Here is a 25,527-nt window from a genome sequence, read left to right as displayed (position 1 = left end):
ATGTTTCCTTAAGAAGAAATCTGAAGTCTTTGACAGGTTTAAATAATTTAAGGCTTTGGTGGAAAACGAGACAAAGAAGAAGATAAAGGTGCTGAGGACAGATAATGGTGGAGAGTTTTGCAGTAAGGAATTTGAAGAATTCTGTAAGAAGTGTGGTATAGCATGGAAGAAGACTACTCCATATACACCTCAGCAAATTGGAGTTGCAGAAAGAATGAACAAGACGTTGATGGAAAGGGTAAGAAGCATGCTCAGTGGTGCCGAGTTAGGACATGAATTCTGAGCAGAGGCAGTGGAGAGAGCATGTTACTTGGTCAACAGATCACCTTCATCAACGTTGGAGGATAAGACTCCACAAGAGGTATGGACTGGTAAGAAACCTTCTCTTTCACATCTGAGGGTATTTGGATGTGATTCATATGTACATGTTCCAAAGGAGAAATAAACCAAGATGGATAGTAAATCTGAAAAGTGCATCTTTATTCGGTATAAGGATGGTTTAAAGGGTTATAAGGTTTGGAACCCAGTAACAAGGAAGGTTTTGTATAGATGAGATGTGGTGTTTAGAGAGGTGAAAGATGTTATTAAACATGAAGTCCAACCAAAGGAACCTGAGAAGATAGAGTTTGAGATAAAAGAGGAAGAATCATACTCTACACTAGAGGAGGAATCAGAAGATGAAGAGCCACAAACTTCGGGTGTGAGAAGATCAGTTTGAGAAAGAAGGCAACCGGAAAGGTATGGTCCATCCGCTTTCTGTTCAAATTTTGCTTTATCTATTACTGATGATGATCCTAGAACTGTGAAGGAAGCAGTAGATTCAGAGGATGGAAAACTCTAGAAAGAGGCCATTGTTGATGAAATGGCATCTTTGCACAAAAATGAGGCTTGGGATCTAGTGGAGTTTCCGGCTGGAAGGAAACCCATTGGCAGCAAATGGGTGTTTAAGAAGAAGACAAATGCAGAAGGAAAGGTGGAGAAATACAAAGCTCGGTTGGTAGCAAAAGGTTATTCCCAAGTGCCAGGAATTGATTTTGGTGATATTTTTTCTCCTATTGCCAAGGCAACTTCTATTAGATTATTTTTATATGTTGTTGTTGCTTTTTATTTTAAGGTAGAACAGATGGATGTGAAGGCAACATTTCTTCATGGGGATCTGGAAGAGGAAATCTACATGAAGCAACCTGAAGGCTTTATGGAGAAGGGTAAGAAAGAACTGGTATGCAAGTTAAAGAAGTCTTTGTATGGGTTAAAACAGTCACCAAGGATGTGGTATCAGAAACTTGATACATTTATATGGGGACTTGGCTTCACCATAAGTAAATCAGATCACTGTGTATATTTTAAATTAATTGGTGACCGTGTTATTTATCTGTTACTATATGTGGATGATATGTTGCTGGTTGGAAATGACAAAGAAATTATCTAGGATTTGAAGACCCAATTTTCCTCCAAATTTGACATGAAAGATCTTGGTGCTACAAACTATATTTTGGGCATGGAAATTAAAAGAGATCAGACAAAGAGGAAGCTCTGGTTAAACCAGACGAAGTATGTCGAAACAATATTTCAGAGGTTTAATATGCAAGATAGTAAACCGGTGAAGGCTCCTATTCCTATAGGTGTAAAGTTATCTACTGAACAGTGTCCCAAGACACAAGAAGAGGAAGAGGACATGTCCCGTGTTCCATATACAAGTGCAGTCGGTAGCCTGATGTATGCGATGGTCTGTACTAGACCAGACATTGAACATGTAGTGGGAGTATTGAGCAGGTTTATGTCAAAACCAGGTAAGGAGCACTGGAAAACAGTGAAGTGGGTTTTCAGGTATTTTTGTGGCACTAGTGATTATGGTTTGTGCTACCAAGGAAGGCCAGGATTGGACAGAGTGTTGGATATTCATGGCTTTGTTGATGCAGACTGGGCTGGAGATCTGGATCATAGAAGATCTACAAGTGGGTATGTGTTTAACCTATTCGGAGATGCAGTTAGTTGGATGAATAAAAAACAATCTGTAGTGGCACTATCAACTACAGAGGCAGAATACATGCAGCCACTCATGCAAGCAAGGAAGAATTTTGGTTGCAGAGATTGTGTTCAAATATGGGGTTGGTACAGGGAGTTATAAGGATAGACTGTGACAGCCAAAGTGAAATTTTCTTGGCAAAGAACCTTGCATATCATTCAAAGACAAAGCACATTAATGTTGAGTATCACTTTGTAAGGGATATGATAGAAGACAAAAAGGTGTTGCTAGTAAAGGTGGACACTTTGAAGAATATTGTAGATGCATTGACAAAATCTGTGAGCTCTGAGAAGTTCTCTTGGTGTAGAGAAAAAATGGGCATTGCAAGGTTGGATAAATGACTAAGATCTCTTGTGGCCCCCTGTGGAAAGAAAACAAGTGGGAGAATGTTGGGTTGTGTTATATTCTTTCCACGACTAGCCCAAGTAGTTAATCGGGGGGTTAGAAGGGGGGTGGAGCCCCCCCTTTGTTGTGTTGATTGCATAGTGGGGGGAGTCACAAGGGGGTTTGAGGGTTGCAGGTAACCCCACTCTGTGGGGTCCAGGGCAGCACCGTGAAAAATTTTGGTTTTGGACCCTATGTTAGGTTGGGCGGACCCACCTATGGTTTTGTGCATGATTTTCGCACATGGTTTTGGACGTGATGGTTTTTCGGTCCATGGTTTTGGATGTGATGGTTTTTGGTCCATGGTATTGGATTCTTCAGCATGTATAAATATGTATTGTAACATTGAAAGGAACATAATGAAAAAAATCAAGCTGGTAGTCCTGGTTTTGGGATCCAGGGGAAAATCTCTGTGTATATGTGTTTTATGTGTTATGCTCTCGCATTGTTTATTTTCTATGTTTTAGAATTCGTATGCAAGTAATTCCTATATGGGGTTAAAACCTACAGGTACTATAGTCTTCCTGTGAATTCAATTCAAAATTGGAGGGGGTTTAAAAATTTGTTCCTTGAAAAGTTCGTTGATGACAAAACCCCAACCATGTTACTAAAAGAGTTACGGAATCTGAATATGGGCGCAAAAGAAAAGGTGAAGGACTTTAATTACAGGGTCAATTGGATATTGAACCAATTTACCCAAGATACGACCCCTAAGGCCTCCATCATAATTGATTACTATACTTATGCCTTGTCAATAAGAATTTCACAATTTGTAAAGAGTACAACAAAAGAAACTCTGGCCCAGAATTTTGAGGAATCCATTGTTGTTGAGAAGTACTTGCATGCAATCAGATTCATTGTTGATGATGCATCATTCAAAGACTCCAAAGTCACAGGTGAAAGGTCTTAGGCCTCTTTGAGCAAGGCAAAGGAGAAATAAACAACTGAGATGGAAAACTTGCCTCGAAAGATTAAGACTTTGTCCAATGAATTGGAAGAAATGAAACAAAGGACATGTGATACCACTGTCAACATCAAGCCCCCAAATCTTAACTTCTTAAAAAAATTATGTAACAACAACAACAACAACAGTAGCCAAGTAGCTAAGTCTTCATAGAGATCGAATGTCGTGTTGGATGTCAAAAGCATGGGCATGGACCAATATTGTTCTTTTCATCAAGAGTATCATTTAGAAAAGACATGTTGAAAATGGAATCACATCATGAACATTCTGGATGTGCACATTATTAATTCAATACTTTCTTATGAGAAGACTGAATAGGTAGAAGAAAATAAAGAATCCACAGCGGCTAAAGAAACTACCAGTGTCAGACACACAATAAATACTTTCAGTTGTGTGTTCAATGTTGAGATGAAAAATATTGAAGAACCACCACTGAGTGAGGCCTCAACTTTGAAGAAAAACAAACAATACAAGTTGAGAAGTCAGGGGCCTTCTCCTAAACAAGAGATGATGAGGCAAAAATTGAAGGAACATATGTTAAGAAAAATCACCCCGCCCATAAACCAAGCTCAAAACAAGTATGGGGATGTTGCCACAACAAAGATAAATTACTCCAATGGTAAAAGTAAGACTATCACCCCGAAAATGTCAAACGTATCCACTCCTCCAAACACTTCAACAATGCCTATTGCGCTTGACTACAATGTAGTGGAAGATATGAAGAAATCTCATGAAAATATTTCAATCTTCGACCTTACAAGGATAACAAGATAGCAAGAATTTCTTGTCTAAGCCCTTTCCCAAGCTCCATCAGGTGGTAATGCTTCTTCTTCCCAGAATGTGTATGGTAAGTCTTCTGGTCCCCTCGAATCAGTTATTAACAATTTAACATTAGAAACTAATACTCTTTGACCTTTGTTTTTGTTAACATTTGAAATTTTCAATTATAATGTTCACAATTGTTTAGTTGATTATGGTGCCTCCATAAATGTAATGCTAGTATCCGTAGCAATTAAAATTAATGCCAAATGGGACAAAACAGAGGCACATATCATTCCACTAGATAGATATATGGTCCAAGCTATTTGTGAACTTAGAAATGTGTTTATCATATTATCTAAAGATGATCAGGTTCATCATTGTATAAATATCATAATTGTGGACATATCAGAAGAAAATGGTTTACTCCTTAATAGAGACTAGTCAAGCAAATTACAGGGGTATTTTGCAACCGACTGGTCACATCTATGTCTTCCACACAAGGGTGAGAACAATCAGATTCGAGTAGAATCAAAGCCTTACACGAAATACACCATTACACCCTTTGAAGGAAAAAAGAGCTCGTTGCCTTCACAAATCTAATCTTTGGTCATTACTTTTTGAAAACTAACCTTGGGTGCCACCTTGCACAACCATCACCTATCCTACCAGATACATAGTTGGAGCTCCTTCCTTGGGCTTCAGCTAGTGCAAAAGATTTATGTAGTATAGATGTACATAGTATTAATAATAATAATAATAGTAACTGTACAAGAAATTACTTGGTAGCTTGTAATTTTTGGACTCTTTATTTTGATGGTTCTAAGACACAGGACGGTTCTAGACCTGATTGTGTACTTACAGACTCATGCAACAAGAAACATATACTCTCAGGCTATCTGGATTTCGAGTTCACTAATAATACTATAGAAATGAGAAACTCGTACTTGGATTAAAGAAAGTTATAGACTTGAAGAGTGCACTAATAACACTGTAGACATGAGCAACTCGTACTTGGATTAAAGAAACTTATAGACTTGAAGATAAAGTTTCTAAAGATAATTGGTGATTTAGAGATAGTTACTCGCTTGGTACGATATATTATACACTGCATTTCACCGCATCTTAAAAACTACCAGCAAGGTGTTTGATAAATAATTAAAGTTTTCAATATGCTTATGTTCCATGAGTTAAGAATGAAACAACTGATACATTAATGAATGTTGCTGCTAAGATGTCACTATTGAAAAATGGTTTTTCTATTGAAATCTTATGCAAACCATTTGTTCCTGAGAATGTTACTTATTTAACTGTTTTCAGTGACTACTAACAGATACTGCACTATATGGTGAATTCCAAAGTATTCAAGGATGCTACCATAGAGGAGGATAAGCATGAGTAGGCTTTGTAAGAAGCATCTCAAGTACAAAAAAGAAACAATATGTCGAAAGGTGTGGTGTCCTTGGAGAAATTGTATGACTTGCAGAATCAGTTTAGAGGGCCAACAAACACAAAGACTCTAAGTTCTAAGTTGGGATCTAAACAAGTCAAATTGGGAACCCCATGAGATCCAAAGTATGTCAATCTCGACACCTACTATTCTCTGCAAGAGAGATAATAATTTATTTATCTTTTCAAGAAGTATCAGGACATGTCCACTTGGAAATATGATGATTTAAAGACTTATGATACTCGAATCATCCAACTTGAAAAAGTTGTTGGATGCCCAAATCATTTTCAAAGTTAAAAATTCCATGTGGGTTTCAAATTTGGTCCCTGTTAGAAAGGAGTCTTGAGAAATTCGTTTATGTGTTGATTTTCATAATCTTGGCTAGAGTTATGACAAAGATAACTATCCAGTGTCATCCATGGAGTAGATACTCCAGATAGTATCTGGGTCTAAAATGTTTTCACTACTAGACAAATTTTCATGTTATAATCAAGTTCTAGCAGTGGAATTGGATAGATTGAAAACTACATTCCAATCTAAATGGGGAACATTTGTGTTCAAAAGAATTTTAGTTGGACTAATTAATACAGGTGCAAATTTTCAAAGAGCAATGAACACCATATTTTGTGGCACCATAGGTCAAAGTCTTATTGTCTACTTAGATGATGTCATTGTATTTTCTAAGAAAAGGTTTGACCACATACGTCATCTAAAACAGATATTCAAGCGGTGTCGAAAGTATGGGATTTCTCTTCATCCCAAGAAGAGCGTCTTTGGTGTGTCCAAAGGAATTCTATTAGGGCACATCATAGTGAAAAGTGGAATCAAGATTTATCCTGAGAGGGTCAAGGATATCACTTAGATCATGTTCCCAGTGAATAAGAAATCCATGCAGTCTTTCTTAGGCAAAATCAATTTCCTCACAAAATTCATCTCTAATTGCACATAGATAGTCAAACCAATACAATAGATGATCAAGAAATATGCAGTATATAAGTGGGACAAATGGGAGAAAGACGCTTTTGCATGAATCAAACATGCTATTGTTCATGCACCCACACGTCTCCATCCAGATTATGGTAGAGATTTCCAGCTCTATACATTTACTTAAGATTTATCAATTGTTTCCATGTTAACCCAAAAGGATAAGGCAGGAAATGAGCAACCAATCTCTTTTATGAGAACTAGTTTGTAGGGACCATAATTAAACTACCCTATCGTGGATAAACAAGCATATGCAATATAAAAGGCAGTGAATTATTTCAGACCCTACTTATTGAAAGCTCACACCATTATATTCGCACCTCAACCAATAGTAAGAATGATGTTTGTGCAGTAACACATGGGTGAGAAAAGAGCTAACTAGATGACCGTCTTAAATAATATGTCCTGAAATTCAAACCAGTTCATACTATAAAGGGTCATGGATTATGCAGACTGGAATCCAAGGCAAAGGATTCTCCTTCGCAAGTTCTATCTGCATGGGAGCAAGAAATTGAGATGTACACTGTCGATCGTGTTCCTCATTCCACGTCCACAACATCTTGGTATACAAAGTTATGATAATTTTGGAACATGGCACCTTGCCTCGCACTTATCAAGTAAATAGAAAAGGGAAATCATCTTAAAGGCTTGATCATATCAACTGGTCCATGGCATGGTTTTTCGGAAGCACCACAATGGATTCCTATTAAGTTTCCTTGAGCCACAAGATATAGAGAAGGTTATGAAATATCTACATGATGGAATGACAGGTGGCCACTATATGGGTGACACCACATCACACAAAGTTATGAGGGTTGGTTATTATTGGCCCGCTCTTTTAAGGATGCTCACGCTTATGTCCGTAAGTGCCAAGCTTGTAAAAAATGCGTTGGTCATGATCAAAGGTTAGCTTCCCCACTTCTCACATTAGCAATTGAAGAACCATTCCAACAGTCAGGCCTTGATGTTATCGAAGAAATTTTCCCGCACTTGTCAAATTAGAACCAGTATATTATAACAACAATAAATTATTTCACCTGATGGTTAGAAGTAGTTTCACTCAGACAAGTAAACGGCCAGGAAGTCATTCACTTCATACAACATAACATCATTACCAGGTTCTGCGTTCCTACACCACTTGTTTGTGATAATGCAACTTACTTTTCATCATTAAAAATTTATGAGTTTTCATTGGAAAATGGGATTGTTCTCAAACATGCATCTAATTATTATCCCCAGGGAAATGGTCTAGCTGAATCCACAAATAAAAATCTTATTCACATCATTAAGAAGACCATTTTCTCTGAAAAGAAGAGTTTGCATACTGCTTTGACTAATGCAGTTTGGGCCGACCGTGTTACCCCCAAGCCTCCCCTGAAAATGTCACCATACTTTCTAGTGTATGGTAAATAATTTATCTTGCCCCCAGACATGTACCTTCTAGCCTTGAAACTCTCTAAAGAGTCGCAAGGTAAAACTTGCCTACTAGTTCAGAGCAGGATAGATACTTTACTAAAACTTGAGGAAGAGAGGCTCAAAACAAAAGATTGTTTTTTCATGCATCAAAATTGTATTAAGCATTCATTTGATAGAAAATACGTAGGGGTGAAGAGATTTGATGTGCGTCATCTAGTTCTAAAATGGGATAAACCCCATGAAGACAAAGGTAAACATACAAAGTTCCATCCATTATGGATTGGATCATTCACAGTTGAGAGAAACTCGACCATAACAGTTTCAAGCTCAAATATTTGGATGGGAGGATTAACCCCCTACCCATAAATGGATGAGATCTAAAGCATTATTTCCAATAGCAACTATGAGTTTCATCTCTTGTACATATTATTTTTCACCTTTTCTTTATTTTCTTTGTTGGTTTGTGGCAGTCCTAAAGCTTCACATTTTTATTATGTTTTGTTGTGTCACATCTTATTGTTGGTCACTGTAAATAAATAAGACCTATGTGTCAAAGTGCATGGCCCAATGACTTTGTAGTACAATCAAAGAGGAATGTGACAAATTCAATGCTTGGCTATGTTAGAAAATTATATATTACGGAGCAATGGAACACATAAAATGTTGCAGAAATATAAACACAGAAAACGCACAAAACAAGAGAGACACAGATATACGTGGTTCACCTAGTTTGGGCTACGTCCACCCTGAACAGCCAGTCCTTCCTTTCTATTATCCAGCAAAATGAAGAGATACAACCTACAGCAAATCTGTTGTAATATCCTTTGTTTTCTCTCACAGTCTCACCTCTCCATTTCTCGCACACACAATACACATCTATCGCACAGCCTCAAATACAATACCCTCATACAAAGAGAGGGGTTGCCTTCTAGGGAAAAAAAACCTAAACTAAACATAAGTTCTACCGTCAGATCATCTGCCTAATGAACGGCCCAGATTGACTAGAAATTACTATACTTTTACAAGGCAATTTTACAGTTGTTTTTAGCTTCGGGGGCGCTTCCCCCGAAACCCCCACCAGGGGGGGGCTCCCAAAGGTCGCAGCCGCCCCCCCCTAGACCCCCCCTGCAGCAAACATTTTACGGGCGGCGTTGCCGCCCCCATTTCGAGCTGGGGTCCTATGTGGCGATACCTTTGAATATAGAAGATAATCAGGCTCCACACCCAACAGGCTATTTGTTTACGCTCTTCTCTATTTAGGAAAAGCCATAGGTTGAGCTAAGTCCAAATTGAAAATATGATTCGTCTAGTAAGAGAATGTTTGGATAACCTATTAGGCCCATTCTTATGCTAGTTTTCAATCCACTCAACTTGCTATAAGTCTAATGGTGTGTTAACACTTGTCCAACCTAGTAGAAAAGGGATAAGGGGAAAATATAAATCGAGGAAACCAATATCAGAGGTCTTTAATACTTCTATAAAGGGGAAAACTCATCTGCTCTCAATAAGTCAAGATCCCTCTTCAACCTGTCAAAATAATAAGTATCGATGCATGATTATTTTAAATAAATAAATAAACGGTGAAAGAATAGAAAGGCTTACAGCGCAAGAAGGTGAAGCAAGCGACTTCGTCAGGGTATTGTCAAGGCCTATTGGCAGTGAAGCAACATTTGTGCCTCTGAAGTGACTCCTTCGGGGTACTGTTCAGGCTCGCTGGTAGCAGAGCAACACCAGAGATAGAAAAATCATACTCTAAATATCGTAAAATCACCATGCACATTACCCTTCTAGAACAGAAACAGTTGTGATACGGTGTATCTTTATGTGTGTTCATCAAAGTAAAGAGAAGTATAATGCCATGTGTAAAGATAATTCGAAAAGGGGAACTTGGGTAAATCAATACTTCTTGAAGGTCTAACCCTTAGCTAAAATTTATTCCCAGACAGAGAAGCTGAATTTCACCCAATGTGTCGTCAAGTGTTGTCACTACTACAACTCCCTCCAAAATTTCACTACATTGGAATTTTGGAGCCTACCCCCCTGTTGTATCAAGTGTTTCTTTGGTTGGCAAGAATTTTTTTGTGTTGTTTCATATGTCTTGAGTGTTCTTAAGCATCATCACATTAATTGGAATATCTTTATATGCATTTCATGGTCACAACACCTTTGTTGTTGTAAAATGAAACTTATGGGTCACAGTCGCACACACTTCATGGTTTATACTTGGGGAATGTGCATAAAGTGGCGTTTTTATGTGTATTCATTATTGGTTAGGTTTGTCCAAGTTTTCTCGATGAGTTAGTATGTGTTGTCCAAAACTTATCTTGCTTGCCTCTTAACCAATCATCCAAAATTAGACAAATTTTGGTTGCAAATGATCCCATTAAGGCCAAGAGCTCATGAGCGCACTCTGAAACCTTGATGAGTGATCCTTTGTCATTCAAATGTGTGCATTGTGCCCTCCCACAGAGTTGGGCACATTCCAAAAGCACGAATCCCCTTCCATGTTCTGATTTGTGCCCTCCTAAATGACTAAGTCTTCCTTCAGCGCACTCCTTCAACTTGAAGAATCGCACCCTCCTTGAGCGCACTGGCACATTCTAAAGAGTTGAACCTCAACCATTTAGCCTTCCCATATGTGCCCTATGCCCTCCTGGACATCTTGAGCACACTATCGCACCCTGAAGGCATGAAGCTCCAAACTTCAACTTTTAGGATTGTACCTTGTGCCCTCCTTGAGACCTCTTAGGCGCATGAGCTCACCCCGAAATCACGGAGCCACAACCTTCAATCGTTGGGAGCGTGCCTTGTGCGGCGTATAGTGCACTTGGGAAGCCTGAAGCTTTACCCTTCATCCTTCAAACTTGAGACATGTGCCCTTCTCAATTTCCTTCTTCCTTAGAGTGCATGAGTGCATGCCAAAAGCTCGAAACCCCTCCCCCTTAGCCTTTTTTCCCTTCAAAGTGTGCCCTTGTGCGTTGTATCTCCCTCGACCATTTTCAACACACTGAAATGACAAGAAGAGGAAAATATGCATGAAACATGGTACAATAGGATATTTTCAGACTCATAGTTGTTTGTCATGACTAATTGCAGAAATAGGTATTCCAGGGATTTCATAGAAGGAACACATAAGGAAGATCAGGAAAATATGATATACAAAGGAAGCATAAGAAGAACCAAGAAGACACATGAAAATTTATTATCAAAGCACCAAGAAGACTTAGATATTGAAGACCCTTCCAAGAGTGTAAGCACCATGAGAAGATGACGATAAAGAAAAGACATAGTGGCAACCATGTCACTACTATTGCATGTCCATGTCATCAGCCACTATTAGTCCCAATCATCCAAGATAGTGATGTGTCAAGTTTCATCATATGATGAGGTGGAAGACAAATGTATTATTATAATCATTGTAAAATACAAGCAAGTAGAAGTCCAAGAGTCATGGAAGTCCACAAGATATGTAATACCAAAAGTCATTTGGAATTCCAAAGGTTGTAGAAATCCAAAGGTCATTAGAAGTTAGAAAGTCAAGAGTCATGAGGATATGAAAGGGTCACTTATCAAGTATCAATAGCTCCTTATTTCTCATGTAAATGAATTTTAGCTTTGGCTTCTCCCATAAGTGTTAGCGGGAAAAGTGTCTACTCAGAACGACCCTATCCCACTAAGGTGTGACAGTGACCTTAGAAACAAACAGAGAAAACTACTTTCGTATTCTTCTTTATGAACTATAAACGAAGAGAAATAGGATGAACCAACCTGTGTCTTGCGCTAGTCCTTTGATCCAATCTCTCTCCTCTTTGACAGCTTCCAGCTACCTGCTCCCTTACTTGCCCAGCTTCACCAAGTTCCTGTAAGATCACAGAAGAAGAAAACTACACAAAGACATGGATTTATATTCATAAATAGCTTAGGATCAGATTTAAGCTAAACATACAAATGTAACAAACATCAATGATACACAAGCATGTAGGAGAAACTCAAATAGTTTTATTGATATAAAACAGAAGATCCAGGAGGAGTTACAACCGATGATTCCTGATCCAGCATCAACCTCCCAGCAAAGGAATCCCCTCTTCACCTCCAAAAAAGCATAAATCACCCAATACTCTGATATCTATCTCAAAACCAACAGCAATTCTCTGCAATGTATAGAATTCCAGCCTCTGGATCTCTGGGATGAGGGATCCATATATAGATGTATGCAAAGAGGATGAGTCAGCTTATGATTTGACTAGTGGCCTCTCTCTGTCAGTTCTTGTTTCCACTTGGAGACTGAGAGCCTCTTACTCATCCTTGGTTGAACTCAGTGAGGCAAGTGTCATTGGGGAAGATTCTGGAAGCTTCCATTGTCTGTCCACCTCACAGAATGACACTTCCATTTGTCATTTCCCGCTCAACGCACCCTGGTAGTGCATTTAGGTGCGTTGCAACGCACCTAGCTAGTGTACTTGGGTGCTATGCAACGCAGCTAGCTAGTGGAGCAGCTGAAATGATCCTGATTTGACTGATTCTGAGCAGTTTCTGGTGGAGAACTTCTGGGAGAAGCTGTAATTTGTTGACCTTGTTCCTTTAGGGGTCGGAACAACACTTTTAGGGACTTAGGATCCCTTGGTTTATGGACATTCCATGCTTAGAGATGTAAGGCACAAAAATATCTATAACAGTTGCCCCCTAAAGTATGAGGCCGTTTATCGGGTGAAATGCTTTATTAGGAGGATCCGAAGTTCTTTCAATGCTAGGAGGAGACCTGTAATAAGATACAATACAATACATTATCTTCATACTGTTTTCATGATCTAGCTTAGGCGGGCATTCCCATGCTCAGCTTTATAAATTCATTTTTATGTACATAGGACAGACAATCGTCTGATGGTAGACTGATGATTCTGATAGAGCCATCATCCTTTTGGTAGGATGATTATATGTGCTGCAGTGTTGTACATTTCAATGTCTTTATTTTCCTAAATATATATCGCAGCCCGGATGGATGAAACTAGATCCGGGGTCTTCAATCTCGTCCGATCTTCACTCGAAGTACAAGTCGATCCATGTGAGAAATGTTTTGAAGTCGAACATGGAAAGACATCGCTTGATTACCAGTCAATGATGTAAACTGTTAACAAGCGCGTGAGGAATCACCGATAATGATGATGACCCTCAAGGTACTGCAGTACAATTCACGTGGTGTGAATAAAGGACTTGGCATCAAACACCACGCAAAATCTTTCGGTCGAAGGTCATTGATGTATACCTGTCGCCGGAAGTGAGAAACTTGCCATTGAGGCATGCAAGCTTCAAAGTACTGAATGGGGTGTTCCTAGATCAACTTCTTGGATAATGAGCTGGTGTCGACAAGAAGCGATCTGTCAAAGGAGGGCCTTAATGAATCCCACATCAATGACATGGAACGGAGCAAATGATTTTGATGGAGGTGAAAACAATCTGATGATATATGGTTCAGGATGGCGGCCATGAAAGAATGAAGTATAATGTATGGTAGTGGATGGGACACAGGTGACTTCTTTGGATGACTTCTCTTGAACATGTCGGCGACACTTATGTGATGGATTGGTAGCATTTACCCCAAATGTGGATGGTATGGCATGACCATGGTGATGTGACCGGTGAATGAAACAACCCAACCCGACTCAGGCACGGAGTGGAAGTGTCATGTTCAAGAGCGACTTGCTACCAATAAAGATTCTTTGAGTTTTCTTCCCAATTTTTCCCCAGTCATTGCTGACCAGTACCTCTATATTTTTGTCAAGCTTGAGCAGGATAACATATGCTTGTTCTATAATTTTCCCTTCGGGAAAACCCATCGCTATGTTTTAACTATCCTAGCGATAGTGAAACTCGTTCTCGTCTAAAGACAAGTTTGTCGCTATTAATCTTTTTAACGAGTTTAACGACAAAGATAACTCGGTCCTTTTCATTTTTAGAGAGTCTAAAAAGGTACGTAAAGGTAACTCCAAAATTCCTTTTTTGTCATCTAATCCCTTAAGTCCGAAAAAGTATAAAACAATATACAAGGGATGAATTTTCGATAGTTTTAACGAGCCGAACAAAACAAGCGCTCGATCTTTTTGTGCAATAATCCCTCAGGTCCAAAAAGATTAAAATCTAGAGGAGGGATAGCACTTCCGGTCGCTTTAACGAGCTGGAAGGCCAAAACTCGGCAATCTTTTCATATTTTACGAGTCAGTTGAAAAGAGCTTAAAGAAGACTCGTCTTTTGAGGAACGAGTGATAAAATGGGTAGCACCTGATTCTAGGTAAGGCTTGGAATTTTCCAATCACGGCAGTGTCACAAGGATGGCTAGTGAAATCACTCTTCGTAGCTGTTCCTCAAAATGGGTAAACAATCAAATGGAGGTGAATGATCGGCCAATGGAAAAGTGGAGGTGACGGTGCAAACACGACCAAGGCTTTAACGGCTGAAATGTTACATTCACGGTGGTTATTTACCAGGGAATAGTTCATTTTTTAACGAGCTTAAACGCGGGTGGAAACATTTGCTCATATCTTATGTTTATTTTTTAACGAGCTTGAACTATGCGCTAAAACTGCTCGATTAATCCAGTCATATGATAAGAATGTCTCATAAAAATGGCAACTTTTAGATTTTTGCCCCACATCCTTTCTTTATGCAAGTTAGATGACGACTAATCCTACGAGTTTAAAGGGTTAGCCTACGGGTTTAAAGGGAGGACCTAAAAATTTAAAAAATAAATAGTCGCCCTTCACTTGCACTCCAAAAGGTTTGCATGCCCCCAGGTATAAAATATGGTTTCAAGGTTACCCCTCAATTTGCAGACAAAAAATTTGTTCTATCGAGAGAGGCCTACCTCTTACAGGTTACCCAAAGATTGTTCTATTCGCGGTGCAAACAAAACACTTCTTCGGCGGTGTCTACCGAGATAAACAAAGGTGAGTGACGATGTCCGCCAACCCACATAACTTTGACAAGAGAATCTTATTCTAGAATAACCCCTCTTCCACCGACGGATGGGGTACAGACTAGTCATATTCTCCCGCGGAAACCTACCCTATACCCGAAGTTTTCTTGCCGAAGCAGACCAGGACGCATGCCCCCTGGGTTTCAGTCATATCCCTTCGAATTACTTGCGCTCATCAGGAGGACGGACTGGGGATTGAGACATCTCCTGCGTGAAGAGACCATTTAGGGATGGTATATGACTATTTGCTATGCGTGATCCGGGAAATGAAAGCTGGTCCACGAGCTTGACCACTCTTCCTTCGTGCGGAAAACACATTACTCTAAAGAGTGAGGAGACGATGGCTCCCATGCAATAAATATAGTCTCGTCCAAGGAGTAGATTATAATCCAAGGTTCCTTGAACTACCATTACGTTCATGCGAACTGTCTTCCTTCTCAATGTTATGGGCACATCGGGAAGGATCCCTAAAGGTCGACTGGTTCCTTTATCAAAGCCTGTCAGATTTCTCATCTCAGGCAACAACGATGGCGAACCAAGCGCTTTCCAAGCAATAGAGGAAAGGATACTCACAGAAGCCCCCTCATCTATGATGGTACCAGCCATGACCATTCTATATATTTGAACGATAATTCGGAATGGTATGCGTGCTGGTAAACGGGGTCTGCCTAGTTGATTCCAGTCGAAGGAGACAACTAGGTTGCTTGGAGGTGGGACCGAGTAGACGGCCGGGTATGGCTCTGACGAACTTCCCTCCTGCGGTAAGGGAATGGGTAGATTGCCCCCATGTTCGTCGGAGTCTGTGTTGATGAAGAGAATTTGGATGGTGTCATCCTTGTTTTCTTCAGTGACTATATCATCCGAAGATAAAACCTCTGAAGGCAAGACCGGGTCAACTACCACCTCGACCTTTTGACTTTCGTCTGGTATGGATTCAGATGGTTTATCTTCAATGACAGGCGCTTCAGCCGACCACTTGAGCGGGCCAACTGGATTTTCAACTAGCGACGGACTCGGCAAGAGTTTTTTATATCCAGGAGGAAGTCGTAACGGTGAAACCGGACGATCATCCAAAACTCTTTTCGCTTCGTCTAAGAAGGGACAACGATGGACGGCATGATTGCCTTCGCACAGTTTACAAGGAAATCTAGCTTTCCCTTTTTGTCCTGGGGCTTCACTTTCGCTAGTTGACGGTGTTCTTTCAACATGATCATCAGAGGTTGATGACACCGGATTATGCAAACGAGGAGACCAGTCCCTTAGTATCCGAGGGATGCAAGGACAATCTCTGTGAAAGTGGTCTCCTTTGCAAATGACACATGGCGATTTAGGCCTGGTCGGTGCAGTGTGTGGATTTTCGTTAGACGACACTCGTTTTCCCCCATTCGCCTTTGGTTCCTTCTTCTTCTTCTCTTTCTTCTTCTTCTCCTTCTTCTCCTTAGGAACTTGACTTTTGGCTTTGTCAACCCCATCAAGCGAAGAGGAAGGAGGAGAGGAAGAATTAGAGGAAGTAGAAGGCTGGTGGGCAACTCTGGACTCGTCTGGTTGCTGATTCGATTGTTCAGGAATAGTGGTGTTCTGAACGAAATTGGTTGAGAAGAGCCAGACTGGCAAGCCAATTGTCAGTCCTAGAAGCGACAATGTGGCCATATGGGGTGCACCAACATCTCCCCAAGAGGAGAAGGGACTAGGATTTCCACCAAGGGGAATTCCTTGGTTGGTAGACTCCATTTTCTCAACCTAAGATCAACGTAGGAAAAGGGTATGAATATTCCGTTTAAAATAAATTTTTAGACGCTTTGACACAACTTGTTTTTTCAATTTTTAAGAGTCGAGAAAAAACAAAAGATGACTCTAATCTCCTTCGATTTTTAATGAGCCTGGAGTGACAAGTGCTCAGATGGACCTTTTCCGTTAAGGAGTCTGAAAAGGAACGAAAGGGACTGCTCTGGAGATCTAGGTAGAGGGAGTACCAAACCAATCGCAAAACTGCAGAATACTTTTTACGGTACGACAGTCAATCTTCCCGAATGTTGTGTTCGGTGCATTGCGATCAGTAGGGCGGCCGACACGACTTCCTATGGATAAAAGGTTTTAAGCCTATAGGGGTCTCCCAATATATACTCGACGGTACGTGGGAGCACAAGTCCGTACTGGCACTTATCGTCTCAAAGTGGAGGAATCACCCAACCATTAGTGAGGACAACAGTTACCAGGCTTTACGACGCCGGAATACGTCTCTAGCCTAGACCTCTCAATGTTGTGCGTTAAGTTCCAAAGCATTGTTAGATTCATTCAATTTATTTTAATTTGATCTTTCTTATGAAGTTTGCCTTTTGGGTTCACCATGAGATGTAGATGTAATTCCTAAAATGCAATCTAAAGATGATAAGCAAACTTTTATCTCTTTTCAGCAATGAAAATCCTAGCTACAAGGGGAAAAGAAAGACACAATCTTTTCTCAAAGAGCAAAGAGCACACTGTAAATTCACTTTTCCTAAATCAAGCCAAACAGACTGTCAATATGCAAATGCACATGTGCATGTATTTGTTTTTCACTTTCTTAATATTGATGCCTAAAAAGAAAGTTGATGTACAAATTTGAATTTGCTTTCGAGTGACAAACACAAACAAGCTTCTTTTCGAAATCAAAAGGTAGAGATGATTACGACACTTTATGATTTTGAAATAAATACTCGTTTTGACACCAGAAAGTCACAAATTCAAACCAAAGGCAAAAGTAAAAGCATAATCAACTGTCAACAACAAACAAACTTTCTCCTATGATCAAAGTCGACACTTACGACAGATCTAAATCAAAGGACGATAGTATGACTATTCTACTTTGTCAATGGAAAACTGTAAATGATGTAACAAACACACAAAAACATCTACAGTCTTTTTGTACAAAGGAGGCGGAATTAAGGCAAAGAAAAGGGGTTTTTAAACAGACACATACACTGATCACAGGCTGCAAAAATCAGAGACAAAACTGAAAAAATGAAGCAAAGAACCTCAGCTGCACAAGGCTAGGCTGATCAGCGCACCTGTTACACAGAGAAACTGGATTGCAGCGTAGGTAGCCCTCTCGGGAACTGCGTTGAAATGCAGAATCTCTTCACAAGCCTGCGCTGGGGAAGAAACGAGAATTCTATCCGGGTTCTGGGTCACGGTTTGCAGTTTAATCTATGGTTTTTGGCCGAGTAAAAGCAATCAGTAATGCACAATCAGAGGGTAGATTTAAAGGAGGTCTAAGAGCTATCACAAAGGGAAATCAGATCATTTGTGAATCAGCTGTTCAAATCATAAACAGATCCAGTGAATGGATTGAAGTAGCAGATGTCTACTTTGCATTTGTTAATGGCAAATGCAGTTCGATTGCTACTCCTAAGTTTATGAAACAAACAAAAAGAGAAACACAAACAAACTAATTAGACACGATCCCCAACGGAGTCGCCATTTTGTTAACGGGAAAAGTGTCTACTTAGAACGACCCTATCCCACTAAGGTGTGACAGTGACCTTAGAAACAAACAGAGAAAACTACTTTCGTATTCTTCTTTATGAACTATAAACGAAGAGGAATAGGATGAACCAACCTGTGTCTTGTGCTAGTCCTTTGATCCAATCTCTCTCCTCTTTGACAGCTTCTAGCTACCTGCTCCCTTACTTGCCCAGCTTCACCAAGTTCCTGTAAGATCACAGAAGAAGAAAACTACACAAAGACATGGATTTATATTCATAAATAGCTTAGGATCAGATTTAAGCTAAACATACAAATGTAACAAACATCAATGATACACAAGCATGTAGGAGAAACTCAAATAGTTTTATTGATATAACAAGAAGATCCAGGAGGAGTTACAACCGATGATTCCTGATCCAGCATCAACCTCCCAGCAAAGGAATCCCCTCTTCACCTCCAACAAAGCATAAATCACCCAATACTCTGATATCTATCTCAAAACCAACAGCAATTCTCTGCAATGTACAAAATTCCAGCCTCTGGATCTCTGGGATGAGGGATCCATATATAGATGTATGCAAAAAGGATGAGTCAGCTTATGATTTGACTAGTGGCCTCTCTCTGTCAGTTCTTGTTTCCACTTGGGGACTGAGAGCCTCTTACTCATCCTTGGTCGAACTCAGTGAGGCAAGTGTCATTGGGGAAGATTCTGGAAGCTTCCATTGTCTGTCCACCTCGCGGAATGACACTACCATTTGTCATTTCCCGCTCAACACACCCTGGTAGTGCATTTAGGTGCATTGCAACGCACCTAGCTAGTGTACTTGGGTGCTATGCAACGTAGCTAGCTAGTGGAGCAGCTGAAATGATCCTGATTTGACTGATTCTGAGCAGTTTCTGGTGGAGAACTTCTGGGAGAAGCTGTAATTTGTTGACCTTGTTCCTTTAGGGGTCGGAACAACACTTTTAGGGACTTAGGATCCCTTGGTTTATGGACATTCCATGCTTAGAGCTGTAAGGCACAAAAATGTCTATAACAATAAGGCATAAGAGAGATAACTTAGTACTTCTGTGGAGAAAATAGTGGCTCCAACGCTCCACTATTGGAGCCAGTTATGTTCATTGTATTAATGCATCTTAGGATTTCTACTTAATATTTGAAGCCCGATGGCCAACACATGTTCATACACAGATTATGGATGTTTGTAATACTATTCAGTGAATGTTCATGGTTTATGTTTGCTTTCATCGATACTAAGGTAGTTGAACTACTTCAGTTATTCTGGTGCTTATTCTATTAAGAATGTGTTGTAATGGTTATAATGTTCAACACGTTTGTGTGGACTATTCTGCCAGACATTAGATGAAACATTCTTGTTTATGTGTGTCTTTATTATTGTGGTACTATTACCTCTCTCATATAGACTCACTTTCTCTCCCCTCTACAGTAGAAGAACCTTGATGCACCTACAACCGAACATTCACCAATCACACTTGCTTTCTTTTTCGAAGGCACATATGCATTTCTCTCTCATGCTGATAGTTAAATCAAAGGAAGATATTTAAGTAAATGACAATTGGGCCATATTCCTTATTTACTCGTAGTCGGGTGGAAAAGGTGTTGGACACATTCTCCCAAGCCCCTCCTTATATCTTAATGTCATCCCCATCGAGGATATGGACTTAGTATTTTTATTTAAAGAATATTTTAATTTTATTTAAAAAGGTATGCATGTTGAATTTACCTTAAGCATTGATGAAATAACACATCGCCCTCATACTGAGTTGTAGAATATGCCTCTTAGTGCAATAAATTTCACATCTCTATAAATAAACAAATTATTATTTTTAATTTTATTAAAACTTTGATAATATATATAGTTACATATATATGTGAGACATGTTTTATGAAAAAATATATAAATATCACTGACAGTATAAATACATATATATCGATAAATAAATATATAATTTAGAAAAAAGATTGAATTTTTTCTAGAAATTTGATAGAAATTGCAATTGCTCAAGAATTCAAACTGAAATCTAGAGAGATAAATTCTACTCTACTAATCTGCAGAATCACAAGTACGCAGTGATTTCCAGGGGAACCCAACTGGGAAAAACCCCTCAATCCACTTTGCATCAATCAGTTGAATATAGAAACTATTACAATTCCATGCTCCAGCTCTGAGCACAACCTGCAAAGGTAAAATTGTTCTCCCTACTAAATGAGGACCTCCAGCCAACACTTAACCACTTTATGCCTCCTCCAACCTCCTATTTCTTTGGGAAAATCTAACCAAATTTTAGCTCCTAAACAATAAGAAAGTCCTTGTTTCCTTGCATAATTCCCAAGGAATTGATCTCCTGACTGCATGCAGCAACCGTATACTCAATTAGTATACAACTAATGTTTCAATAGGCTTGTCTCCTCCACTCTAACTGAGAAATTCGAATTCCATGAATGCATGAGCTATTTTGGGTTGATTGATTAGTTAACTGACAGATCTCTAAGTTAGACTATTTTTCCAATGCTTAACTAACTCTATTAATTGTTAGAGGTTAGTTAACTGAGTACAACTGAAAATAACTGAACTAGAATGCTAACATTTTGCAATTAACACATTCATAACTAAATTCCAAGCCCACTAACTCAAATTTACTCAGCTAAATGAGTGACAAGAGCCATGCCATACTAGCTAACTACCTCCAGGTTGTCATGTTGATGTGATAATTCAATATACTCAATTCGACTAAGGCTAAAGTCAAATTAAGCCTTTCTTGCTACACTTTCTAACACTCCCTCTTAGCAAGAAAGGCATTTTACACCACCCCTATCCAGCACCTGTGGAATATACTATAGCACTACCCCTCACTGTTTATGCTGCTACTACAACAACTGTAATTGAGAAGCATCCAAAACCACGTAATCAATTGTATCTGCAACTGTCTATGCATTGCGTCTCCTGCACTACTATCAGCATTGCTTTATGCTCCTCAACATCTTACTGCACAAACTAAAACTGATCCTTCTGCTGCTGAATACCATGGGCCCTTGTAGCAAGGTAATGATCCATGAGGAAAGTATACTACAACTTCTCTCCTATGGATCGTGCCCAATTCTTATCAATTCTAGGACTAAGGCTATACATCACCTCACCTCACTCCTGTAGGTATAGTTGCGTGCATGGTGAAATCCACCTCTAGCTTGTAGATATTTTTCACTCTAACTCCAATATGTTTCATTTGTCTAGTAGCAACATGCTTTAGAAAAGACATATCCCTACTGAAAACAACATCATAACCTTATACAACTAAAAATAATTAATTTTTTCTTCATCCCAAGCACATACATAGCATTTTTCAAGTGAAGATGGGAGCCTGAATCCCTCTTAAAGGTGATAGTACCAATTCTTTTGGTACTATACCTCCCATAATCTACAAATTCTATGTGAAATTGGAGATCCTTCTCCTCTAGGCTATTGAAGGATTCCATATTTCTTTTCATATGATATGAGATAGCAAAATCTAAGTACCACGCACTCCCTCTTATTGTTCTTGCCATGAACGAAAAGAGGGTGAAATCTAACTTGAATTGAGATGCTAGAGCATCTCATCCTACTCCTGTGTAAGGCTCCTTCTTGGATTTATTGTGCCGACACTTGGTTGTATAGTGTCCATATTCGTAGTAGTAGAAACATTTTATTTTGCTGAGGTCCTTCTTCTTGCCATTATTTTGGATGGATTCTTCCTGGCCTTGGGCCTTCTTTCCTTTCCAACCAAATCACAATCTTCTTCCTCATCTACAATGGATGTAGCATCATCTTTAGTGTTTCTTCTTATCTCCTCTTGCACAAATCAGACCTAAGTCTCTTCCAATTTGGTAGCTTGTCTCTTCCATTAACTGAATCTTGATAGTTGTGCTAGGATTTCGGAAGGACATGGAGTGCTAAGCTCACAGGTTCATATGATGGCACATTTTCTCCTACTCCTCCAAGTTCATCTTGAACCTAAGTGAATCTAAATAGGGACTGAGGAATGGTTTCATTTTTATGCATTCGAATTTTCTTGAGCCTTTATCTCTCAATGACAATTTCCTGGCATCACTGCTGCTCTAGAAGAGTTGTATGAGATTTTTCCAGATTTGAAAAGGAGTCTCCTTTCCACGCAAGTTGGAAACCCCATGATCTCTTACACCCTCCAAAATGATCCTCTTTCCTCTTGTTGTGTCTTTCTTCCACTGAGGAAGTGCTTGTGCATCTGATGTTGTTGGTTTCAGAATATTCGTTTGTGTATATTCCCACACTCCATTGTCATCAAGGAAAAATTCCATCTTGTCTTTCCAAGCACAAAAATTCAAGTTTTCCTCTAATGCATATTCCAACCTCAATTTGTTGAAAGACATTTTTCCTACACTTAAGAGAATTTGCACCAAAAACTTTGCAAATCAAAATTTATCTAATAGAAGATCTGGAACAAGGTTTCTATGTATTCTTTCGATGTTATGATACCATCTAGAAATTTGATAGAAATTGCCATTGCTCAAGAATTCAAACCAAAATTAGGAGACACAAACTCTACTCTACTAATTCGTGGAATGAAAATGAAAATTTAGAACAACATGCATAGACATGCAACAAGCAAAGTCAGAAGTACATAGTGATTTGCAAGGGAAGGAAACTGTGAAAAAACCCTCAAGCCTCCTTGCATTAATCAGTTGAATGGAGAAACTATTACAATTGCATGCACCAACTCTAAGCACAACCTACAAAGGTAAAACTGTTTTCCCTACTGAATGAGGACCTCTGGTTAACACTTAGCCATTTTATACCTCCTCCAACCTCCTATTTCCCTGCACAAATCTGAGAAAATTTGAGCTCCTAAACAATAGGAAAGTTCCCATTTCCTTGCCCAAATCCCAAGGAATTGATATCCTGACTACATGCAACAAATGTACACTCAACTAGTATATAACTCATGTTACACTAGCCTTGTCTCCTCTACTCCAACTGTGCAATTTGAATTCCATGCATGCATGAGATATTTTGGGATGATTGATGTGTTAAATGATAGATCTCTGAGTTATACTGTTGTCCCACTAATCAATTGACCTTCAATTGACTCTATTAATTGTTAGAGGTCAGATAATTGAGTACAACTGAAAATAACTAAACTAGATTGCTAGAATTTAGCAATCAACACATGCATGACTGAACTTCAAGCCCACTAACTTGAATTTACTAAGCTAACTGAGTGACAAGAGTCATGCCACACTAGTTAACTATCTCCAAGTTGTCCTATTGATGTGGAAATTCGATTTACTCAATTTGACTGAGGCTAAAGTCAAATTGAGCCTTTCTTGCTACACTTTCTAATATTTTTATATTAAATTTGGATCTAAAATTTTGAAATATAATGCTTACACATGAATCATTATATATATATATATATATATATATATATATATATATATATATATATATATATATATATATCATGGTTACCAACATGAATCATTATTATTTTAGTTTTTTGAAAACAATGTTTGTAATTTTATTAATAAAAACAAAATTAGAATATAGCAAATTGAATTGAATTATTAATTTTATTACTCTTAATTTTATTTTATTTCAGTTTGTGTTTTTTTAATTGAGCCAACATTATGTTTTATTATTATTTTTAATTTAACACTTCATTTTATGGACATTGCTACACCTCCCCTATGCTAGATTGTAGAGTGCCTCTAAGCCCAACTATTTTAAGATTTCAAATTGTAACTACATTATGTGGAAATAAAATTTGACGATTTAAAATAAACATTTGGATTTGTGAAATATGAAGAGGGATCAAATTTCTTAATAGATAATTTTTTTTATCATATAATTTTCTACCATATATTAATTTCTTCATATTTAAAATATTATAATGCTTTACATATTTTCTCTTCTTTTTTTTTGAAATATTGTCACAGACATGTGTATGTGTATGTGTGTAGTTTAAAATATTCTAATGCTTTCTATATATATATGTAAGTAGTTATTTATTTTTATTTAATTTAATTTTGTGTTGTTTAAGATGGGAAGAACTTCTACTTAGCAAAAAAAAATGTAATATTATGTTCTTTGGTCCATGACAATTTCTTTCTCATACTAGATTGAAAAGTATGTAATGTATTTCACTATTCTCGATATAATAACTCATTGATGGTTTGTAAGGATGTATTCTTCCACTCCTGTGATATGCCTCTAGATCATTAACCTATTTCTTTATATTAAAAGAAAACAAGCACTTAACCAATTAAAAATAATTTAAAACCATTTTCATAATCGTCAGCAAAGTGTTCAAGAAAAATGATCATATATTTGTAAATAACATGTAACTTTATTTCGATATATAAAACTAAATAATCTGATTATTTATAATTTTTTGTAACTAGAGGAATTAACAACTAGATTGGTCTTGTGCTTGATTGATATGGGTCAATTTTGACTACTACCACTATACCTTTGGGGCCTATAACCTATTCTCCTCTCTATAGACTAGACAACCTTGAATCTCATAGTTTACACGAGATTTCATATCACGATAATTTCTAATTAAATTATAACCCAAATACAATACAATAATTATAATTTAATTTATATTAAAAATTTATATAATATAATATTTGATTTTATAATTTAATTTTATATTAAAAAATTATTTAATATAATATTTTATTTTGTTTATATCAAAATAATATTACCCTAAAATTTGTCCCATAAATGGTTACACGACAACAGGGATAGAAATGGAAATAATTTCAACGGAGGGCACGTTTTTCATGAATTTGACTTAGGTGGGTGAAGAATAATAAACATGTGGTTGCAACCATTTTGTTGCAAGACGTATGAGACACTCCATGTGCACTTTTCAATTGATTTTATGTTCCAAAAAGCAAGCACATTGCCGCATTTATATATGGGCGAGAGATAAAAGTATGTGCTGTGAAGATAGGTATATAGGTATATATATTTTAGAATATTTTTTTCACAATTTTATTTTGATAAGTAATTTTATTACTTTTAATTTTATTTTATTTTAGTTTGTGTTTTTTTAATTGAGCCAAC

The sequence above is a fragment of the Pinus tabuliformis genome, chromosome 5_1, assembly GCF_031772625.1.
Source record: "Pinus tabuliformis cultivar Carrire ecotype Pingquan chromosome 5_1, CPIR1, whole genome shotgun sequence".
NCBI classification, from domain to species: Eukaryota; Viridiplantae; Streptophyta; class Pinopsida; order Pinales; family Pinaceae; genus Pinus; species Pinus tabuliformis.
The sequence above is the reverse complement of the archived record's forward strand: the minus strand, read 5'-3'. Positions refer to the sequence as shown.